Genomic DNA, 8,700 nt, shown 5'->3' with positions numbered 1-8,700 from the left:
ATTCCCAGCTCCTAGTGTGAATGGGAGGTTAAAGTCTGAGAACTGACTGGAGCCAGCTTCCCTTCATGTGGCTGCAAGGAAAACAGAAGGATAGTTGGAACAGTGGGGGTTGCGATGGGTGGAAGGTGAAGATAAAAGATATATGTTGACAAACTATGGGGGAAAGTCCTACTCTATACTTCTACTCTCATGAGCATAAATGTTGCTGTAATTTTGAGCTTTAAATGATTTTACTGTTCTTTTTCAGGGTGGAATGATTGTAGAGCAATCATCTTTATTGACTTTAAAATCAAGAATTGGGTGCACAAATTTGAATTTATTTTGGATTTTCTCTAATTCACACAGGCTCAAAGTATACATACAGATGCTGGTCATAAAATTAGAACATCATGAAAAAGTTGATTTATTTCAGTTATTCCATTCAAAAAGTGAAACTTGTATATTATATTCATTCATTATACACAGACTGATAGATTTCAAATGTTTGTTTCTTTTAATTTTAATGATTGTAACTGACAACTAATGAAAACCTCAAATTCAGCATCTAAGAAAATTAGAATATTAAGACCAATACAAAAAAAAAAGGATTTTTAGAAATGTTGGCCAACTGAAAAGTATGAACATGAAAAGTATCAGCATGTACAGCACTCAATACTTAGTTGGGGCTCCTTTTGCCTGGATTACTGCAGCATTGCAGCGTGGCATGGAGTCGATCAGTCTGTGGCACTGCTCAGGTGTTATGAGAGCCCAGGTTGCTCTGATAGTGGCTCTTCTGAATTGTTGGGTCCGGCGTATCGCATCTTCCTCTTCAGAATAGCCCATAGATTTTCTATGGGGTTAAGGTCAGGCGAGTTTGCTGGTCAATTAAGAACAGGGATACATGGTCCTTAAACCAGGCGAGTCACGTCTGACGCTGCCTCTTGTTCAAGAATGGCTTGACACGAGGACTGCGACAGCTGAAACCCATGTCTGCATACGTCTGTGCGTGGTGGTTCTTGAAGCGCCAACTCCAGCTGCAGTCCACTCTTTGTGAATCTCCCCCACATTTCTGAATGGCTTTTGTTTCACAACCCTCTCCAGGGTGCAGTTATCACTATTACTTGTGCACTTTTTTCTACCACATCTTTTCCTTCCCTTTGCCTCTCTGTTAATGTGCTTGGACACAGAGCTCTGTGAACAGCCAGCCTCTTTAGCAATGACCTTTTGTGTCTTGCCCTCCTTGTGCAAGGTGTCAAAGGTCGTCTTTTGGACAGCTGTCAAGTCAGCAGTCTTACCCATGATTGTGTAGCTACAGAACTAGACTGAGACCATTTAAAGGCCTTTGCAAGTGTTTGGAGTTAATTAGCTGATTGGAGTGTGGCACCAGGCGTCTTCAATATTGAACCTTTTCACAATATTCAAATTTTCTGAGATACTGAATTTGGGGTTTTCATTAGTTGTCAGTTATAATCATGAAAATTAAAAGTAACAAACATTTGAAATATATCAGTCTGTGTGTAATGAATGAATATAATATACAAGTTTCACTTTTTGAATGGAATAACTGAAATCAACTTTTTCATGATATTCTAATTTTATGACCAGCACCTGTACATCAGTTGATTAAGAAAGTAGTCATAATCATACAAGTGAACTCTAAAAGCAATTAAAGCCCTGCTGGAAGTGGTTAAAACAGAAATCATACTGTATCTGTGACCAACACTTTGAATCTCTTTAAACTTCATGAGCTGCTTGTATCAACTCTTCCTCTTTCTCGCTCTGTCGGTCTTCAATGTTGTCATCCTCAGGCTTTGGGTCTGCCCATCACTGATGCTCAGATTGCAGAGATGGAGAGCCGCGCAGAGGACATCGACTTTGCCATGGCTGCTGAAGAAGAGAGAAAGCTGAGGCATGATGTCATGGCTCATGTCCACACCTTTGCACACTGCTGCTCCCATCATCCACCTCGGAGCTACCTCATGCTGTGTGGGAGACAACACTGTAAGTATGACTTCCATAAATGAACCCAGCAGTGAGGAGTTTGGGCTCTTTAAGGTTTTTTATGTTTATGTTGTTTTTCTTCTTCAGGACCTCATTATGTTGCACGATGGCTGAGTGAGACTCAGCTGTTTGTTTCCCCTGAAAACATGCACATACAGCCAGTTGTGCTTGTTTTACATCAGCAGAAATGCAGGAGGAGCAGCAGTGTTTTTTCTATGGCGGTCTCAGCTGTTTAGTAAAATGCGTGTTTGTGTTCACACAAACCAAACAGACTTGTCAGGGCTGTGTGTGCCTGAGTCATAACAGTGTATTTTACAAGTCAGTGTTAAAACCATAATAAATAAATGCAGCCACCATGACATCAACCACTGCTAATCAAAGTGTTTTTGAAGCCTCAATTTCAGCATTTTGTCTGTTATCATCTTGTTTTTTTTTAACTCAACATAAGTGAGGGATGATCTGACTGAGTGCACTGCACTTTCACACAAGGTAGCGTTATTCAGTCATGCCCTGCTCTATTTATTATCAGGACCCTGTTCCAGGAAGCAGGTTTAGCTAAAAGCTCTGAGTTTGTTAACCCTGAGATGAGGGAAACTCTGTTTTTCTGTTCCTGCACCTGAACCACCTGTCTGACACTCTGAGACATTTCCTCATTCATAAAGTCGCTGTCAGAGCATCAGAGGAGCGAATTCTTCTGCAGATATTTATGTTTTTACAAGCACTGAAATCCCAGTTAGATATTATTTATTTTTTATATCTAACATGAGCGGTTTCACAGTTGTTCACTCATCATGGAGACAGCAATTTATATATGATCAGCTCAGCTGCAGCCCTCTCTGCAGACTGTCAGTCAGTTCCTCTGAAACATTTACTGTAGTTACTGTAGAATCACTGTTTACATCACACTGATCTGTATGAAGCTTCAGATGCAGACCACACTGATCAATGATCAACCATCAATCATTGTCGTGTTGTAAAAGATCACTTATGGAAAAAAATCTGGATCCTGGAGATGATGTGAAGAAATTATTTTAATACTTGAAAACTGAACTAAGTGTATTTAAATGTTAACATTTTGAAAGTTCTGGTGTCTTAAATTCAGAGTATGAATCTGGACATATTTTCCACTGAAAATCATGTAAATCAGTCTCAGTGGGCAGATCCAGAAAAAGCCCAAAGGGATCACAGCCTCTGTAACGATCAGCAAAGCGTGTCCGAGTCCACCTGCGTAGCAAGAGGGATCTAAAATGGATCAGGATCCTGGATTCAGACCGGATAAAGCCCAGATCCAGTTCAGGTCATTTCCCAGCTCATTCTGTCTGGATCCATTCATAATGGCTAAGTTTTTCTGACTGAACTCTGACCTTTAACTGTAGCTCAGTGAAACATTTCTGCTGTGGCTGTCAGACAGCCATCATCTATCAGTGAAGCTGATCTTAGATCAGATTAAAGATGGTTAAACTGGGAACTTGAAAGCAGTTTTTCTCTAAATCTCACACATTTGTATCCAGTAATCAAATTCTCCATTAAAAATAAAAAAGTTAAATTTCTACTAAATTATTCAAACAATGAAATGATCATAAACTGAAGCAAATGGAGTTTTTTTTTTTTTTTTTTTTAAATCTCAGTTTTGTTGAACCTGCTTCCTGGAGTAGGGCCCAGGTGAGAAGTAGGGTCATTTTCCCATAGACCTCTTTACATTCTGACCACTGTTTTTATGCAGAGCAGTCACCCCTTGCTGGCCCTTATAAAAGACAGCAGATTTAAGAGGTGATAGGTATCTTTTTATTTTTTATTTACACTATTAAAAGCTTTTTTTTTTTTTAAACAGCTGGCCAGCAACAGGCTGGCAAAGTTTGCGGAGAAATACGCTGACCCCCCCCCCCCACGCTTGGCTTTACACGCTTCCAGTGAGTCAGACTACAGCTGTAGTGTTTTCATAGGCCTCCATCAGTTTGATGGAGCTGTCTGATTGTGATGGCAAACACACCCCCTTTCCTCTCTGTACAGACCTGCCCAGTTGATGACAGTTTACTGTAATTGTGTCAAAGAGAAACACTGATGGATACGAGGAACCTGCAGCGAGCTCGTGGTGATCTTCGTTTCTGGGGAGTCAAGGGGATCACAGGCACTCAGGCCAGTTTCCTGCAGCTCTTTCAGGGGGACCATGACAAGGTATAAATAACCTTAACCATGTGTGAGGTTGTGGTGATAGTCTGTTTTTAATGTGTCAGTTTATTTTTTTGCCACCAGGTGGAGAAACTCAATGAGATGGTGACAGAAATGGCCGGCATTAAGAAGTAAGTATCAAACTCATGCCTCCTGCCAATGTTGACATGTTTTTAATATAACATAGTCCAAGCATGAATCATTTGAAACACAGGCTATAAGTAATTTGTGACCTTTGTTCCCTCCTTAATGTTAGATTGTGGTCTTTTTTTGTGAAGGAAGAAATTTAAATCACAATTCTTATTTAAAACATTTAATATTAAAGAATCAGAAGTTATTTACATGTACATGTGCATCCTCGGTTCAGGGAATCACAGATCATAAAAGCAGCTGGCTAAGCATAACACTTTATACTACCACTATCTACAAGCAAAACAGATACGGTGAGCTACGGTTTGGCCTTCGTCATCGGTCCGTCCAGTGACTGGTTCCGGCCCAAGTTTCTTCCAACCAGCAATGAGAGCCCTGTAAAAGAAGCACATGCCTTCCTGCCCTCACATCTCCCTAATGACGACATTACAGTTTTATTCTAGACCACAGTGACCTGTACTCACCCTTCTTAGATACAGGTGTACATTTTTTGGCAAAACCTTCAAGGATAAGATCGTGGAATCCCGGTTGCATCTAAATAGACATCTGCATCAAAGGATCCTTTTGGAGAGTGACGTTTCACTCTATGAAGTTCTGATTTCAATTTTTCTGGATTATCTGTAAGATAGAAAAGGGTAACACAAGTTTAACAAGGGCACACGTGCCAGTCAAATGGGGCGGGTAGGGTAGGATACAACTTTGTTCCCCCTACAGTACCACCACACGTCTGCCAGTGCCGTCGTCATGGAACTGAACCATGCAGAATCAAATCCATTAGATGTGCCTTCAGTGATGTCAGTGACATTTACACACTGGGAAGTTACATTCCCCATGGACTTACCAGTGGCATTCGTGCATGTGAAGCAGGTGTAGCCTCCTTTTCCTAGACTGCAGATAGGAGGACTGTTATGTTTATGTTTTATGCTGATGGAGATAATAGAGTGAGTTGCAATTATCAGGTGGTGCACTCTTTTGGAATAGAGAACAATTTAATCATACATCTAAGACCTTAATGATTATTAGTCAGGTTTAAAGGGAAGGGTACAACAACCATGAGGTCTAGCCACAGAACAAGCCACGCAATTGGTTTTCTTCAGGCGTTCAGCAGAGTAAAGCATCCATTCTAGCCATCTATCCCCATGTGCCATGCCCGTTTCTAGGACAACACGGCCCTCTTAAGGTCTGGAGATCTACATACTGAACCACATCTTTCCCCACAAGTACAGTACTCTGGTTTGCTACAGTTCTAGTGTTTCTCTTTGACACAATTACAGTAAACTTCCTCATATCAGCTCCATTTAGTTCTGCTCCTATATAAGAGGTTCCTGAATCTGAACTTTTAGGGTCCTGTATTGTTACAGTTACATAGACACACGAGGGTTGAAACCAAATTGCACCAGCACATTTAGGGCTTTCAATTATAGAAAACCTACTATGTTTGGGATGTCTCGACTGAGTCCATCCCAAGTCAGAGCGTGCAAACACATTTGCCCATTTGCAGGGTGGGTCACAGAGATACCAAGGTGTCTGGCATCTGATGTTCGTGTATGGTTTACCCACCCGTCAACTGAGCAGGCATCCATAGGTCTGAACTGAAATGTCACAGTTTCCCCTTTGGTTCCAAATGTGCTGACTCCTTTTTCACATGCTGAGCCATCTCTGTCTGAAAGTAGATGAAGCGCAGGAAATTTAAAATTTTTAAATGTACAACCATGTGCTTTATTATTTAATTCAAAAAATGTGTACTATTGTCTGAATATATATATTGTGGGATTTCAAATCTGGGGATATAGCTGAATGCATGGAAATGCTTCCACCCACTTAAAGCATCTACAGTCACTAAACAGTATTTTTCCCTTGGCATGCATTCACCTTAATGAAGTCCATGTGTATTTACTACATTGACCCTGTGAGTTATATTTCTGACAGATAAGGTATTTGACAAAAAATTTTTAGAATGATTTGTGAACCCATGTGATAAAGATTTTGAATGTTAACTAATGGTGCCTAAAAGTTCTTTCCTGCTCCTCCAGGTGGCCGAGCTCCTGGCTGTAGAAGTTCAACCCCTGCTCGAGCATTATAAGGCTAGTTTGGATGTGAAGGCTGAGCTTTAAAACAGTGATCTCCTAAACAGACTGACAGACCTGAGCCAAGGACAAGCTTTGTTTGGCCAATTCATCCACTGTGTGTGTTAAATATGCCCATATGCCTCAGGAACCAGTTCATATGCTTTCAACCCCACATCCTGCACTGTTCTATAGACTTTACACTGCTCTGAAGACAAAGCTGCAAGAGCCTCCTGTGCTTCACCAGTGAAAACACATTGCAGTAGCAAAGTTTGTTAAACCCAGAGCCACCACCACTTTACTCTACAGAAACCAAATTTGCCAGTCTACATGTGCTTTGTGGACTTGGAGAAGGCATTCGACCGTGTCCCTCGGGGTATCCTTTGGGAGGTCCTGAGGGAGTATGGGGTGTCTGGCCCGTTGTTGCCGGGCATTCAATCTCTGTACAACCGCAGTGAGAGCTTGGTCCGTATAGCTGGTAATAAGTCGGATTTGTTTCCTGTGGGTGTTGGACTCTGTCAGGGCTGCCCTTTGTCACAGATTCTGTTCATAATTTTTATGGACAGAATTTCTAGGCGTAGCCAGGTGGTGGAAGGCTTCTTCCTTGGTGGCCTCAGAGTCTCATCTCTGCTCTTTGTAGATGATGTGGTCCTGTTGGCTTCATCAGGGGGTGGCCTCCAGCTCGCAGTGGAATGGTTCGCAGCCGAGTGTGAAGCGGCCGGCATGAGAATCAGCACCTCTAAGTCTGAGGCCATGGTCCTCAGCCGGAAAAGGGTGAAGTGCCCTCTCCGGCTCAGGAACGAGTTCTTGCCCCAAGTGGAGGAGTTTAAGTATCTCGGGGTCTTGTTCAGGAGTGATGGGAGAAGGGAGCGTGAGATCGACAGACGGATTGGGGCTGCTTCTGCAGTGATGCGGACGCTGCACCGGTCTGTCGTGGTGAAGAGGGAGCTTAGTGTAAAAGCGAAGCTCTCAATTTAGCGGTCGATCTACGTTCCTACCCTCACCTATGGTCACGAACTTTGGGTAGTGACCGAAAGAATAAGATTGCGAATACAAGCGGCAGAAATGAGTTTCCTTTGAAGGGTGGCTGGCCTCTCCCTTAGAGACAAGGTGAGGAGTGTGGCCATCCGGGAGGGACTCAGAGTAGAGACGCTGCTCCTCCACATCGAAAGGAGCCAGTTGAGGTGGCTCGGGCATCTGATTAGGATGCCTCCTGGCCGCCTCTTGGGTGAGGTGTTCCGGGCATGTCCCACCCGGAGGAGGCCTTGTGGTAGACCCAGGACACGCTGGAGAGATTATATCTCTTGGCTGGCCTGGGAACGCCTTGGGGTCCCTCCGAATGAGCTGGAGGAGGTGGCTGGGTAGAGGGAAGCCTGGGCTTCTCTGCTTAAGCTCCTGCCCCCGCGACCCGGCCCCGGATAAGCGGAAGAGAATGGATGGATGTATATTCTTGTATATTTCCGACTGACAATATTTCCAACTATATCTCTGCTTGTGTGACTATAATGTAAAAAGCGCTACTGGAACTTTAATTTCCCTGATGGAACCCTCCCAAAGGGATTAATAAAGTTTAATCTAATCTAATCTAATCTGAAAGGTTTCTAGAACTTTGATTTGAACTCAGCTCGGCCACACCAAACCGCAGGCACACCGCAGGCTCCGTGAGCAGCAGCTGTACCCACGAGCTCATCTTGCTGCCCAGCCTCGAGCCTCTTTGACGGACCGGTGTCACTGTGTGTGGGCGGGCTGTATGACTGTGTAAGAAGGTGAGGACCCAAATGCAGGACTCAGGAGAATGATGAAAAGTGGGTATTTATTGAGGCTGAACGTGAAGTGGCAAATTTTATTCATTTGTTTATTTATTGCATTTTGAATGAAACGGCTCTCCATACACCAGATCACACTATTTCATGTAAGAGTGTAGGGCCAGCAGCTGTTACCAACCTCACTGTAGCAGCTGGTAATAATTACCAGCTGGTTTTTGCTTGTGTGTGTGTGTGTGTGTGTGTGTGTGTATGTGTGGTTCTGTCTCCCCATGGCAAAATTTGTTCACGGAGACACTTTTTAGAGACTTTTAGTTAAAGATAAACTGTTACAGTGGTGTCAGACTGTTTTCTTAATATATACAAACTACAAGTAAAACGTACACTGACCTGACACTTTATTAGGTACACCTGTTAAGCTACTCATTAACACAATTCAGTGCATTTAGGCACATAGATGACCTGCTGAAGTTCAGGTGATTTTGATTGTTTGTGCCAGATGTAGATGCTGAGAATGACAGCCTCAACACTGCATTTAATCTATTATTAGATTCAATTGGCTTCTCTCAAAA

This window comes from Archocentrus centrarchus, chromosome 8 (assembly GCF_007364275.1).
Source record: "Archocentrus centrarchus isolate MPI-CPG fArcCen1 chromosome 8, fArcCen1, whole genome shotgun sequence".
NCBI classification, from domain to species: domain Eukaryota; kingdom Metazoa; phylum Chordata; class Actinopteri; order Cichliformes; family Cichlidae; genus Archocentrus; species Archocentrus centrarchus.
The sequence above is the reverse complement of the archived record's forward strand: the minus strand, read 5'-3'. Positions refer to the sequence as shown.